At 41.0% G+C, this 15926-nt stretch overlaps 1 protein-coding gene across 2 annotated transcripts in view; it reads left to right on the forward strand.

Moving 5' to 3' along the window:
• LOC149798307 (sodium/glucose cotransporter 4-like) overlaps nucleotides 1-15926 on the forward strand; it is a 70360-nt gene that overhangs the window by 29735 nt on the left and 24699 nt on the right. The window lies entirely within an intron of this gene.

The raw sequence follows: 15926 nt of genomic DNA on the forward strand, positions 1-15926 counted from the left end.
ACAAATTTTTGGGTGATGTAAATGACACTGGCATTACGGTGATGCCCTTTGCGCGTGAACCACAATTTAATTTCTTCTTCGTCTTCTCCTAACATGTCGTCGAAAATGACCAAATGGGTTTGACGGGAGTCAGAGACGATGCCGTCGTCTTCTTTAGGAATGCCTTCCACAAACACGATGGAATCGCCTTGACTTTCTCACAAGAGGATGTACGCCGATTGCCACTCTTTGTAACACCACACGATCCGTTGAGGGGGTCGATCGATCAAATGATGTTTATGTTCGATCAAACGTTTGACGAATTCGGTTTTGCCTGAACCGCTAGGTCCAGCAATGAGCATGTTAAAGGGATGGCGAAGATACAAAGCCTCCCAACTGGCACGATCTAAGTGTTCGTCGATGACTTTGACAGTAGAGGAAGAGGGAGCAGAGACAGCAGAGGTAGCCATGGTGTGAGAAATGTCACTTGTGACACGAAAAACAAACAAGACAAGAGTTTATATACTTTTTCAGAACACGTTTATTGAATGTTTCAAATATGAACACGAAAGACAAAAATACATACAACCCAAATAGTGATGTACAGGAATATAAAACACAGCAAAGCGATCAAAGTGGAATATAAACAAGTGTCTGTACAACATGTTTTAGGTAACCAAGATGTCCTAGGGACAGTGTGTAATGTTCTTACAGTCTCTACATGAGGTATTGTCACACAAGTGTCCTCCCGGAATGACCTTTCAGGAATGTCCATGACAGTCCTGTCCTGAAGCGAGTGGTTGTTCTCGGTGACGGGTTCTTCTGGCACCGTCACTAACACGGGTTGAAAAGTAACTTTTTTCCTTGAACAACTCTTGTGCATACTGGGCCACTTCTTGGGTCCAAGCCTCAAAACCCCCCTTTTTCCAGTCACGAACATCTGTCCAATGAGGGTGTAAGTCACAAGCTACACACACATCGTCATACACGTCTTGGGTAGCTAAAAGTTGACGAATCTTTTTTTCCTGTTGAGGTCGAGAAGTATCCAAATGAAACCGCAAGGCTTTGAGCAAAAGGAGTTTTTCGTGACCATTTAAGGCCATGGAGGTGGTAAGTACTGATCGTAAAGAGTCCACAAAGAATCGGCTGGTAAACGAAATCCCAGAAAACAAGTCACTAAGACACACACCACTTGTCGTCCCAAATTAAATGGATAAAGTTCTTGTAATAATCGATGGTAATGATCCACGGTTTGAATATGGTCATTGAGTTCCTTCCACGGAATCTGTTGGATTACATACGACATAAGTCGTGGCATAGCTGCCTGTTTTTATAGTCTCTTTGTTTCGAAAAGAATACACGTACTTTCTAGCCAGTGATGTTCGTTTTCCAGTGGGGAATGTAAATCTTGCATACTGTAACCGAAACGTCAGAGTTCGATTAGAAGTTTCCTCTTCCGCTAAGTAGATTCCACGTAAAATATGTTGGTAATCCTTTACCTCGTCTTCCTTAATGGGTTGCTCTAGGTGAATCTCGAAGTAACCAAAATGATCAACACGTGAATCATCGGGGGCCTGGAAGTATTGAACAAGGTCTGACCACTGAAACAATTTCTGACGAATCAGTTCTCTTATACCCTTCAGGTACCAGTGGTTAAAGATCTGGTGACGTAACGGATGCAATTGTTCTTTACGTTTCACTTGTATTTTGACCAGCTCTCGGTAAATGCGTTCTCTCAACTCCACAGGCAAAGCACGAATGTTCTCTTGTAAAGTATCCATGAATAGGTCATACTAAATCCTCTTTGGTCTGACACAAGAAATGTACTCTTTGCACAAACATGGTTTCACTTCAGTGTCGAATTTAAATCGTTGAGTCACTAATCTACACATTACAATTCGTTCAGAAGTTTCCTCTTTCACTAAGTTGACATTGTGTTCAAGATGTTGGTAATTCGTTAACTCTTCCTCTGGAATTCGATGCAGTACGTTTACAATGATGTAACTACAATCGTCCATACCAAACCAATCCTTTTTAAAACTAGAGGATCGTTGATCAATGTCTGTCCGATGGAACACTTTCAATTGAATCAATCCTTGTATAGCTTTCAGGTACCAGTGGTTCAAACACCGGTGACGTAACGGATGCAATTGTTCTTTACGTTTCACTTGTATTTTGACCAGTTCTCGATAAATGCGTTCTCTCAACTCCACAGGCAAAGCACAAATGTTCTCTTGTAAAGTATCCATGAACAGATTATTATGGTAAGAAGTTACTTCAATGTCTTGGTCCCACTAAGGGTAAGTAATGACAATTCGGTGACCATCGAGCATGTTCTACGTAGGCCGAATCTTGCGGTTCCCAGTGGTGAAGTGACACACCACAACTGAAGCACTTGACTTTATCTCCTTCGCCCAAGTAGAAAAATCCGGCTCTGGCTAATTCTTCGGGGGTCGGTCCTCCCAGATACTTTGGCCATTTTCCTTTGAACGATTGAAGACGATTTTCAAAGTCGCAGTATTCCGACAAACGCACAGGAAACGAATATTCGTCTTTCACAGGTTCGTTTCGATGAGGGTTGGGTGACATGAACATGAGTTTGCTCAGGGCTGGATGACATCCGTAGGGAGGTAAACGTGAAGGTCGACATTCCCCTTTAAACCCGGTAAAATGTCTAAGAGGACGAGCGGCATCGCTTTCGCATCCCTCAGGTTTGACACGCACAGCATCACTTTCCATGATAGGGGCAGTGAGAACAAAGTTCCCATGATGCTTTACGGCATCGCTCAGGTCACAAGGTACAGCATCGTATCCATCGCAAGGCTCACAATCGCACTCGTCTGCAAACTCCGTTACGCAATTACAATGGTAACCACATGGACAATCGCAGTTTCCTTCCGGACATTTTCCGTCGCAATGCATGGGTCTTATCCATCCAATATTAGTCACACTAGAGGAAGATACAACTTTTTTACAATCCCCAAACTGGAACGATGCCTCTTTCAAAGTATTCATCTTGTTCGCTCGGTCTTGGTAGTCACGATGAACTATCGATCTTGCCTAGGGTTCCTTTTTTATATACAGACCAATACCGACGTGACCGTACGGTAAGGTGAAATGATTGGGAAGTCGAACTCGCTTCTGGTACACGATTTGATAGACTTTTTCCAAGGGTCGACTGACGACGTGGTGAGTGGGTAAACGTACAATCTTGTTCGGTTGATAGGTGGTCACTTTAAAGTTTCCATCCTCTCCCGATTGCAAGGCTTCTTTCAATACCCCAAAGTTGACCACTCGGCTGGTACGATAATTCAGAGTCAGTCCTTTCACTTTGCACGTCGTGTGCACTTCTCCTGGTTTGTCCCGGTATTCGTAGCCGTAATTTTTGGGACCGCCACTGACGAAACTTAGAATCTTGTCGTCGGGATGCTCGTCTGTCCAGGCTCCTAAACGGTCTCCTTCGATGTTAGGGTGATGTTGAATCGGGTGATGGATGTAAATGCAGCTGTCCGTGTCAAAGTACAGGACGCGTTCCCCTAACAGTTCTAAAGCTTCGTACAATTTTAAGCGAGCATGGGCTGTCACGTAAGCCGCAATGATGACATTTCCAAAAGGGTCGTCTTGTACAAAGTCCAGATCTTCTTCGTAATTGACCAAGATCAAATTCTCTCGAACGACGTCCACGTGTTTCATGTATTTGGTTTTGTCGTGAATCATCTGGAAGTAGCGGGAAGGTTCTGTCAAATATTCCGTCTTGGGTAAACACGGTCGTTGTGCCATTTTACCCCACAAGCAATTTAACATCACTTTGGCAAACGATCGCCTGCCTTCGTTTTTCTCGATGTGGTCTAAAGTGATGCCTTCTTGTTGGTAGTATTTCTCTTTGAATTTTATTTGGTCTTCGGGAGTGTGACACCAGGAAGGATAGCCGCTGGCTTCTTGCTTCAGTTTCAAAAAGGCATCCACGTAGTCGGCGAAAATGCCTTTCTGAGTAGGGTCACCCTTGTGGTACTGTTGTGTCTTGGGAAAGTGGCAAATTTCGTACACTTCTAACAGTTGGTATCCCATGTCCAGAGCTTTGAACAATTCTACGCTGACCCAGGTTCCCGTCAAGGCACGTTCTTCCTGGGTATGCTGACAAGGTTGGTCTTGGTTGCACGTTTCGGCACAAGTACGGCACAAGGGAAACATCAGTTTGCCTTGACAATGGTGAGGTAAGACGGGATGGTATAGGTTCGTGGGAGGCAAAACTTTACACTTGATCAAGCCTTCGTATTGTCGAATGTTGACCAGGTCGATGTGTTCCGTCAACAATTGCGGGTGCCCTGTAGGAAAGCGACAATATTTGCACACGTAGGGATACAGCGAACACACGTCCAAGTATTTGATTTCTTCTCCTTTCTCTTCGTCGGCTTGGTACAGCAAACAGGTGGCATTGGTCCTTCCTCCGTACAAACTATCCCTCGGGTTCAACGGGTCCATGAACTGGTAACTTTCCACGAGGCGTTTAAACTCGGGATCGGTTTTCATACGGTGATCGTACTCGTGTTCCCACATTTCCACCACTTGGTATCCTTGCTGTTCTAACTTTAGGCGTCGCTGACAAGTGTCCTGGTACAGGTCTTCCATGGTTCGTTGCAAAAACTGATTCTTGGTGCCACGGTCAGGGTAACAGACGGGACATCCGTGAAATAAGCAACCGTTAAACTCGTACACGATCTTGGGGTTTTCTAAGTCCCAGCCATCGACCGAATACGTTCCGATGGTCTTTTCGCCCCCTCCGTTGCGGGCATGCTGAATCCACTTGTCTTCCTTGTCGCACAAGTAATGTAACCAACGTAGGGCTTTGACCGAGTATTGACGTTTGACAAAGTGGGTCGTTTGAGGACTGATGACAGCCACGGTCTTTTCAGGCATGAATCGTTGTCGATACACTAAGGAACACGCTTTGGCAATGGTGCAAGCTTCTTTCAAAGGATCGACCCCTCCGTGTTCCATGAACAGTTCTCGAAATTTTCCACAGCAACGCCGTAAAATGTCCACGTCGGAACGACAATACTTTAGCATTTCTTCCTGAAAGTCGAAAGGGTCCGAGGCGTGAATCTGGTACCAAGCGTAGAAAGCTTCTCGTTGTTCGGTACGCATGTTGTCGGGGTCGTAATAGTGAGCCTCTGGTAAATGGGGTAGAACGGCGTGTTGATTGGCTTCCGTATTGAAAAAGTGTGGAAAGTACCCTTTAGCCATTTCTGTCATTCCAAACGTTTTAGGCATTCGACTCAAAGGCATGGCCAAATAGCTCATCGAATCTGTAAACTGTACTTGTCCCACTTGCATGAAAATGATTTTGGCTCCGTTCAAAGTCACTTTAGGACGTTCGGTGCCTTGTTCCGTATAGTACCTCAAAAGAAACTGTCCATCGTATCCGGAGAAATTGTGAGCCATCACCGTGGCATGACGATGACAATCTCCGTAACGTTCGATGTCCTCTTGGCTCCACGTCTTGTCGACGGGGTCTAAGACCCATTGGGCAAAATCGGCTAACGTGTTTGGTCCCCGAAAGATTTTTTCACGCCCTCCGGGAATCTTGCTGCAGTGAGGGCAATGACTGAAGATAGGTTCTTGAATGCACTTCTCGCACGCTCGATGAGCCACGCAGAAATTAGGAATGTGAATGCCGGTCTCTTGCATGCATTCGAAATCGAAAAAGATGAAATTGCCTTTCTTCTTGTGACCGTCCTCTTTCTCTGGTGGGGGTTGGTATTTTTGCACGTAACATTGGTGTTCCAAGTCCACGATGTGGTGACAAATGTGACATTTTTTCTTTCCTGAACATACGTGTGCCTTGGTATTATTGGTACGTATGACTTGTTCACACGTAGAGCACAATCTCAGCAGTTGACAAGCGCATTTCTTCTGTGAACCTTGCGTCTTCAAATGTTGTTGGTAACAGGTAGGGCTGACAAACGTGCGCAGACAAGTGGAACAAGGCACTGGTTCTTCGCTCAGACAGGGTGAAGAGGCCAAACATCCTGTGCATTTCGATCCACAATGCTTGTGTTGCTCTCGATTGTTATAACCATGGTCACATTTCTCACAGTAATAACTGTATCCCAGGAATCCAGTGATAGTGGTAATCGTATCGAAATGGTCATCGTGATAATAGACATGAATGTATTTTCCGTCCTTAAAGTCTTGCCCTCGAAACAATAGAGGTCCGCGCACTTCTTGAGGGTGCACTTTCAAGGTGTAGCGTGGAGCTAGGACATCTTGCAATTTTTGCATCTCAGGAATGCCACAGGGTGTGTCTTTGGGCAGTCCGGCTTGTTGTAACAGGAGTTCTGCTTCATTTCGTTGTTTGGCTCGGTCGGAACGTTGAATAGTGTCCCAGGTTCTTTTCCATTCTACCGTGTCGTTCTTGTTGGCATAGGTTCGTCCCACCACGATGGCACGGGCTAAGCACATCTGGTCATGAGGGTTGTCAATTAGGACGAGACTCTTTTTGGTGTTGCGAAGGTCGTCCACCAATAACATCTTTTTGCGTCCTGTCCCTTGAGGAGGAGAGACGTGGGTCATGTCCAGTGTGGCTTTACCATCGGTGATGTCAAACTGATCATTAGATTGTTGTACGTGTTGAATCTTGTCCATGACTTTGGAAGCAGTCAATTCTGCAGGGGTGCTAAACTCGATCCAAACAGGGGATTTCAAACCGTCGTGTTGTATGGAAAGTCTCAAGCGATCGTCTTCTTTGGGTTGACATTGTCGCTTGAGTGTGGTGAGCAAAGAATCCCACACCTCGGTGATGAACACTTCTGCTTTCTCTAACGGTACTTCAGCCTTGAAATCTTTAAACTTCACCGTGTATTTGTAAGCCGTGGTTCTAAATTTTCTAGAGGAGCGCTTTTCCGTCTCTCGAATGGAATAGTACTTTTCAGGGTTGACAAAGGGTGATGGACTTGGTTTAGAGGGTTTGGATTCTGGTTCACTCATGTCCTCTTCAAAATCACTGGCATGAATTTGTGCCAAGATTTCAGCCCTGGTACGAGGCGATAGATCACGTTTCTGCCTCTTACTTCTTTCTTCTTCTTCTTTCTTCTCGAATGAATGGGATCGTTTCATCTTGAAAGCAAAAAGTCAAATGACTCAAGTTCAAACACCATAAACTACTTTATAGTCATGGCAGACCAGCGTATATAAAAGGGTGTGTGTCTTGTCCTTTCACTATTCATTTCACTCTCAAGCCGAGCACAACGATGGAAGAGACTAACCAGATGGAACGTTTCGTCAGAGCTTTGCGAGGGGTCATTAGAAAATTCTCTTCAGACCAGCCTACGGACTACTCTCCTTCCTTTAGAGATAAAAGTCAAGATACTTGCTATATCTGTCAGAAGAAAGGGCATTGGTCTTCAGAGTGTCCAGACCGTCAAAAACGAACAAAAACAGGGACTAAAAAAGACAAAAGTCAAGATACCTGTTATTATTGTCAAGAAAAAGGACATTGGTCTCCAGATTGCCCAAAAAAGAAACAAGAGGAGTCAGAAGAAAAGAGGGATTCTTCAGAAGAAGAGAGGGATTCTTCAGAGAAAGAAGAGGAAGAAAAAAGACAATTCTGTTCACAAGAGGCAAAGAAAGAGGAGAAGAAGAAAAGAAGAAGGGAAGAAAATGAGGAAAAGACGGTGAAGAAATTTAAAAAACAGAGAGAGTAAACAAGGAGAAAGAAGAAGTCAATGAACTTTTAATTAAAGTGTTGTGTTGTGAATTGTGAATTGGATTGTAAAAAATGGAGAAAAGAATAAATGAATGATATAAGGTAAGTGTCTTTGAGTTGTGATTTTAAAATAAGAACGTACACTCACGCACTCATACACAGACACGTACTATAAGGGTAAAATGGGTGGGGTTTATTTTTTTGAGTTATTGGCAAATTGAAATTGTATTTCTTTTCAAGAGTATTGGGTGGCCCTGAAAAGGGCCTTTTTTCTTCATGGTGAAAGGGTGAGTTTAAGCAATCAACTTTAACTGCCTTATGCCTTTGCCACGGCCAAGGCCTACTTCTGGACTGCGTAATGTTGATAATGATTGGGTTGAAATCACTAAGGGTGGTACGGTAGGCTTAGTCACAGGGTTAACGTGTTTAGCTCGGGAAGGTCGTATTCTCTTCGGTCGTGATAAAGAAGTCTGATACATTTGTTTCAGACTTCTTAACTCCGCTAAAATGTCCAACAGTACCGTGACCGTTTGATTTTCACCCTCTTGTTTCTTTGCTGCTACATCTTCTTGCTGTTGCTGCTGTTGTTTTTTTCTTACCTCTTCTTCTTGTTGCTGTTGCTGTAGGAGAAAAGCCTGTTCCGCTTCCTTTTGTCGTTGTATAAATTTCTCCAATTCTTCTTTTTGTCTCTGTCTAAAATTTTCCACTTGCGGTAATGAAGAAGGTAACGAAGGTTCCGGAACAAATTCTTGCGAGGAGAGAAAATCCACAAAATCCCAATTCACCTCTTCTGAAAGTAAGTCCGAGTTCCCTTGGGCAGTCTCCCCTGCTGGTGCACCCCAATGGATCGTTTTCTGAGTTTCCGTCATGTTGAATCACTGTCGCATAGATTGACTGCACACAAGCGCTAGCGAATCTATATAGACTACGTGACGTCACAGACTGCTCTCTTCGGATTGGATGCGGGCTGACTGAATTCTGTAACGCGTGTTAGGATTGGTGAATGAACTCAATCCGTTTCAATCCTTCCTGTCCCTATAAATAAGCGCCGTTCACTGCATTGATTCACCTATTCTCGGAGCCTCAACATGTGGACAGACGTTGAATCTTCAACCCTTGTGTCAACAATAATGTTCAGGACGGACATGCTCATGTATGTCCGATCCAAGTGGACCGTTGTCCACAGGACCAACAGCAGCCTGTGGATAAGAAGAGTCTATATAGAGAGACAAGGTTGCCTCAAGAGGACTCTGATGTATGGCCCTGCTGTAAGACGAAGTTTGAGGAAAAGAAGATGTCGCAAATGCCCTTTATGTTAAGGGCATATTAACATAAACCAAAGGCCCTTTTCAGGGCCAGCCATATTTCTCGAAAAGAGATAGTCTTTGAATTGCCTACCCTTTTTTTTAAAAAAATTTTTTAAAAAAAAAAAATCCCATGTTAAATTCCCCTTGTCCGTAGATTGTCCCACGATTTATTCCCATGTTAAATTTCCCTTGTCCGTAGAGTGCCCCACGATTTTTTGCCATGTTAATTCCCCTTGTCCGTAATCTGACCCACGATTTTTCGCCATGTTAAATTTCCATTGTCCGTAAACTAACCCACGGGTGTTTTTAATGCTAATTCCCATTGTCCGTAAAGTGCCCCCCTTCACTACTCCCACCCAGTTATATTTTCCTGACACCAGGCCGACCAGTTCTAACACTAACCTCTTAATGCTGAGCGCCTAGCGAGGCAACTATTAGTACCATTTTTATATTTTATTCGATATGACTCGACCGGGGTTCGAAGCCGCGACCTCCCGCATTAGAGGCGGACGCACTACCAGCAGGCCACCGGACCGGTCATGTTAGTATTAGAGTGTGATGCCGTTTGCCCTACTTATGACCCCAATCAAACATCCTAAACCCTGATCTACTAACGCAGGAAAGGACGGAAAATATGTTTATACGTTTTTTGAAGATGGATGCGCAACATGAACGGGTGGTAAATAACAGATCTATCAGACATTACACGGACAACAACCTGTGCAAGGGCGCCTCCACGTGCCTATCTCTGCACAATCTTCCTGCGACATAATCTCATTGCTTGGCATTTTTATTATTTACCCTAGATGTTCACCGCAAATTTGTATCAGTTCTTTGTTGGTACATATAAACAATCCTGTTATACGGCTTAGTAATGTCACGATTTCTTCTTATATTGTCGAACAATCTGGCACAAGTCGAGCGTACAACCATTTACTTTTCGGGAGGGTGGCATGGACTTTTATTTCAAACCAGACTGTTTTTGTTTCGTTTATCGCCAATAAATTTTGTTTTAACTGATACATAGATGTAGTTAGTTCTTTTTTTCTTCAAAACTCAGACCAAGAATTCATTTCAAGCAATTTGGTCTCGCCCCAACCCATCCGTAAACAAAACAAACCCTTCTCAAACCCCACCCCCTTCAAAACAGAAATACTTTATTGGTCATAATGTTTTTGCGTTGAGAGAGAGAGAGAGAGAGAGAGAGAGAGTTCATCCATTATTTTGATAATTTTTGAAAAACATATATACAGTATATCCCTATTATATTAAAGGTACATATAGGGATTAGCAGACATGCTTGTAAATTGGCTATTATTTTATTCTAAGTAACCAGACAGACAACCTAGAGAGGTAACAATCTTTATAATTACACACACACACACACACACACACGGTTAATATCGGTAGGAATTAAAAATTAGTTTTCAGTTGTGTGCATAACAGTGTTCGAATACATTTATTACTTTGAAATTTGATTTCATACATAGTCAGTTTTAAAGAAGTAACCACCAATCTTTAACTGAATGTCACGTTAACTTGTGACAGTTATGATGACTAAGAAATAGAAACAATACAAAATAAAATAACGTTTTATTAAACCTATTTATTTATTTATTATTTATTTACTTATTTATCTTAATTCTTTTTAAGTGTTTAAAATGACACTGTTGTAAGAGAATCTATGGGAAGTAATTTTTGAAAGCTTCTCCATTCGCGAAAATGCTGAGTTGTTCACCCATTAGATATAATATATCTGTTATTTCCTTGTTTCAAGCAATTATCATTCTTGTAAACGTTTCACGCAGCAAACAGAACGCCGGTAAACAATAAGCAACTGTAAGTTAAGATCTAATTTTGTATATCAAGCAAGACATATAGTGGATAAATCAAGCAAGACATATAGTGGATAAATCAAGCAAGACAAATAGTGGATAAATCAAGCAAGACAAATAGTGGATAAATCATGAGAGACACAGTAGAAAATTCAAGCAAAACAGTGTAAAAATCTAGAAAAAAATATAGTGGAAAAATCAAGCAAAACTATTGTGTAAAAATCCAGCAAAACATAGTGGAAAAGTCAAGCAAGACATATAGTTGACAAATTAAGCAAGACAGAGTGGAAAAATCAAGTAAGACATATAATGGAAAATTCAAGCAATACATAGAGTGGAAAAATCGAGCAAGACATATAGTGAAAAAATCAAGCAAGACACATAGTGGAAAAAAAACAATGATCATTTGATACAAATCGAGGATGATGTTAAGAAATTCCAAAACAACAGCGATAGTTTAGTACTGAACATACTGAGACAAATTTCCCAAAGCTACAGAAATTTGTTTTGCCCACATTAGGCAGATGGAAAAACAAGTGACATTGATCGTTAATTACAGCCAGTTTCATAAACAATATTTTAAGTCAGAGCAGTGGTGTGAACCAGTTAAATTAGACTCATTCGATTTTATGTGCCGGGAATGAAAATGGCATTATGACCAACTTGGATTTATGCAGACAATCGAGAGGCGGTTAGGGGCCATCCGTTTAGTACATACGCAAAAATCTGGCAAAGCTTGACCCCTCCCCCCCCCCCCCCGACACATGCCTACATTTTTACACACACACACACACACCACCTGCCTGCGTACGTACGCTTGACGCACCCCCCACCCCCATTATGTAGAACGGCCTATATTTAATCCACGCAGAAACCATAAAGGATTAATAATATTAACGTGTTTAATACAACAGATATCTGGCTGCATCAAACAAATAAGCTGCACTTCTTAAAACAGTTCGCCTAGTGTCCGCTAAATTCAAACGCCGACTGAACCCAGTCGAACAGGTTACGTATTAGACAAATTATTATCGAGGTTTCACCCCATCCTCCGTGTCCTATGCGTACGTACATTATCAGTAGACCTCCCATACACAAGCGTATGGGGGCGCTCACCAGTTATTATGTACTTTTGAGAGAGTGACGTGTGTAAGGTGAAGTTGTTTGCATTTAAAACATGCACAATGGAGAGAATGTTGGCATACCTTTATGCTACATTAATGTAATGTGGATGATATTTCTTTGGATCTTGTACTCTTGGAAATTGTGCATGATTTAAACACACTGCTACCTAAAATGACTGCTCCCCAGTGCTGAAAAAATCAGCCTGAATTAGTCTAAGTACACTATCCATAGCAGCTATTAAAATAGGGAAAATGAATTTTGCGAGACTAGACAGTACCAGCTTCTGAAAGTGCAATGAATGAATTACCAAATATATAAAATGTAAAAAAAAAAAGTTATCGGCTCTTTTTTATACAATTTACCTCTAAGTTCAGGAAGTGAAAATGACCAAGTGGAGCTAGCACTTTTTTGAAAGGAGCACATCTGGAGTAAATCCAGGCTGTATACTCTATAACCCATATTACACCCATCAATCATACGCCAAAATAAAGGGAATTAAAGGTTCTTTGAATTATACGAAAGATATACAAGGTCTTTTTTAAATAGCCAGTATAACCAGTGAGGAAAGCCGGGGAAATTCTTTTTCTTTAAAATCCTAACCCATGCGAAATACTAAACGGTAGAGCTCCACCTATGCATTTGGGTTAACCCCCCCCCCCCATGCGTAAGTACTAAATGGACGGCCCCTTACGATATTATCAAAAGAGCGTAAACTACAGATTATTTAATCTAGCAGCCAATGATTATGTACGAACATAAGCACCGCGCATTGATTATGAATCGCGGGGTTATTAAATTGTCTATTATAATTTTTTAAAATGTGCCTTTACTTGGTAGCCTGTAATGATGTACTTGTACTGGTAATATTCGGCCGTCTTCAGAGTCATCCTCGATACGAGTTCAAAGTGAGGACAACATGAAGAACAAGCTATGGTCAGTTCGGAAAGAGACTAAATGAAAGTCTCCAATTATAATAGGACTCACTTCTTAGTTCAGAAGCCCGTTCCAGTCGGATACATTTTCGAACCATATTATTAATTTATCACATGGTATTGAACAGTTACAATTTTCTCACTGATACTGTGCCGAGGAAGAAAACAGCTCAAAAGGTCTTTTGAATAGAAACGTGTTCCTTCGAGAGCAAAGCAACTAGATTCTGAACGTATGATTCAAACATCAATACGCATACTTTCACATATTCTGAAAATTAATAGAACTAGAACAAAGTCTGGGGATATTGCTTGATCATATAATTTACCTGTATATAATATTGAAGCAAAAGCTCGCTGATCAGGCCAATATACCCACGTTTGTGTCGGATTAATACCATCCCTTTTCTTGTTTGAGTAAGAGGGTACAAAAACCACGAAGTATGTTCTCTCCAAGATGTATAAATCAACTTAGTCAATTTGCATGGCCAGACAGAAAATAAATGTCATTCAGAAAGGATGTGTTATTGAAAAGATGTCATGACATACTCTAATTTCTTCCCGATTTGTTAAGACCCATGAAAACATTGTATGATATATGCTCTGTTCGTTCACTGGATGCAGCCGTGAGAATTTCTGACCTTTCGTTTGTGAGGGATAGGACAGTCTGCACTCCATCACATCAAACATATCGTTCCTTCTTGTGTATGTACCAAATCATGTCACCATAAAATTTCGTGTGGTTTTTCAGTAAAAAAATGCTTTTATTCCTTATAAAACCAAATAGATAGTTCTGTTTACAAAAGACCATTTTGCAAAACAAAGATCGCTTTGGCAAAGTTGTTCATATAATTTGTGGCAAAACGAGTAGTTACTTTCCACTCAAGTAGAAGCAGAAATATGAAATTGTCTTCGCTCCATAAAAGAAGAATTATTTAATTAAAGAAATACTGTCTATGTGTTGTACGTCCTTGTGGTGCTGTTATTACCCTTCTCCATGGTAAGAGTTGACATCGTAGCGATATGACTGAAACATTGTTAGTGCTACGTTACAAATCCAAATCTCTCTCTCTCTCTCTCTCTCTCTCTCTCTCTCTCTCTCTCTTATATATATCATAATAAACAACACCAACACGTAGAACAAACATACATACATACATACGGACATCAAAACATATTTGTAAATCGAATGGAAATATTGGAAAAACTTTGTCTCGGCATTTTATACAGCTGTTCATCGTATATAATTTAAGGAACTATGTCACTGATACTGCTGTCCAATGAACATCATATCCTATTAACGTGAAGGCAACTGAACTTAACTTACTCAGTATGTCCCATTCAGAATAATATCTGGTTGACGATACTTGGTGGTTTTCTGCTCTATTTTGAGAAGAAAACAAAATATATCAGTGAAAATAAATATCGAATGAAGCTTTTAACCTACGATATATCAATTTAAAATAACGGAGGGAGTGTAAAGTTCCGCCAGCACTGGAACGATTCAAGCAAAAGCTATGCTCCGCCATTAACATGTTGACAAACTTGGAAGTTTTAGTAATATTGCTGCATGTTGTCATAGCCTTGCACTAGGTTTTTGCAGGATTCAGTTGTTGAATTTGAGGCTACTTATCTGTATGGTACGGATAGTGTAGTATTTAAAGATGATGCTTTTCTTGTAGCTGGCTTCAGATGCGTTGAGGGGTAAATTTACAAGAAGAACACATTTTCAAGGAAATCAATTCGTGTTTGTATGATAAAATATTTACTTAAAGATAATTATTGTAAGTCATTTTAAAACGTCGACTGGTGTAAATCTTGTTTAGATAACGATCATCGTTGAAAATTAAGCAAAAAGATACGCAACACCATCCATGTCAGTACTTTGGATACAATGACATCCATGTCAGCATTCTGGATACAGTGATATCGACATCAGTACTCTGGATACAATGACACCAATGTAAGTACTCTGGATACAATGACATCCATGTCAGTACTCTGGATACGACGAGATTCGTGTCAGTACTCTGGATACAATGACATCCCTGTCAATACTCTGAATACGATGACATCCTTGTCAGTACTCTATATACAATGCCATCCATGTCAGTATTCTGGATACAACAATTTACATGTCAGTACTCTCAATACAATGACATCCATGTTACTCTGGATACAACAACATTCATGTCAGTACTCTGGAGACAATTACATCCATGTCAATACTCTGGAGACAATTACAAGAAAGATGAAGTGGCTTCGCGATGCCTATAGCTCACAAAGTATAGTAATATAATCATTATTGTTGCTTATGCTTGTCAATATGTTACGCATACAAAATATGGTATATTTCTTTAGATTTTTCTTTCCTCTAGAAACATTTCGTTCAGTGTCGAAACGCATTGCAGCAGGAATACAACTGTTTGACAGAATATGGTGTCTCGCCTGTGAAATGAAGAATCGATAACACCGTTGTGCTTACACAAGCAAGACAGGAACACATAACATACATATGGCAAACATTATTAGGGCACCAATTTTAAACAGAAATATTATCGAGTTGCTTCAGTGCAATAAAGCAATTGTAGTAGCAGACTTTTGTGGGGATTTTTTTTCTTCAAAAACTTCCACAAAACACCTGAACGTTGTTGGTTATTCCACCGCCAACGTTCTGCTTATGCAGACGTGACGTAAACCGCAATATATAGTGGTACAAACTGTTGGAGTAGTTATATTTTCCTGAAAATTGGTTGATTACACAGACTGAGGCAAAAGGTATATGATTTTCCAAACTTTCACACAGAACCTGAACATTGCGAACAATAAGGTCTCCCGCTTTCTGATTACACGGGCGATAAAATAAATTTCATCATATCAGGATACAACAATAAGGCTTCTATATTTCTGATTACACATGCGAGACGATTATATCAGGATACAATAACGAGGCCTCCAGCTTTCTAATTACACAGACGAGACAGTCAATCCCATCATAATAGGATACAACCATGAGGCCTCAAATCTTTCTGATTACACATGCGAT

The sequence above is a fragment of the Sinohyriopsis cumingii genome, chromosome 6 (assembly GCF_028554795.1).
Source record: "Sinohyriopsis cumingii isolate HCF-2022 chromosome 6, ASM2855479v2, whole genome shotgun sequence".
Classification (NCBI taxonomy): Eukaryota; Metazoa; Mollusca; class Bivalvia; order Unionida; family Unionidae; genus Sinohyriopsis; species Sinohyriopsis cumingii.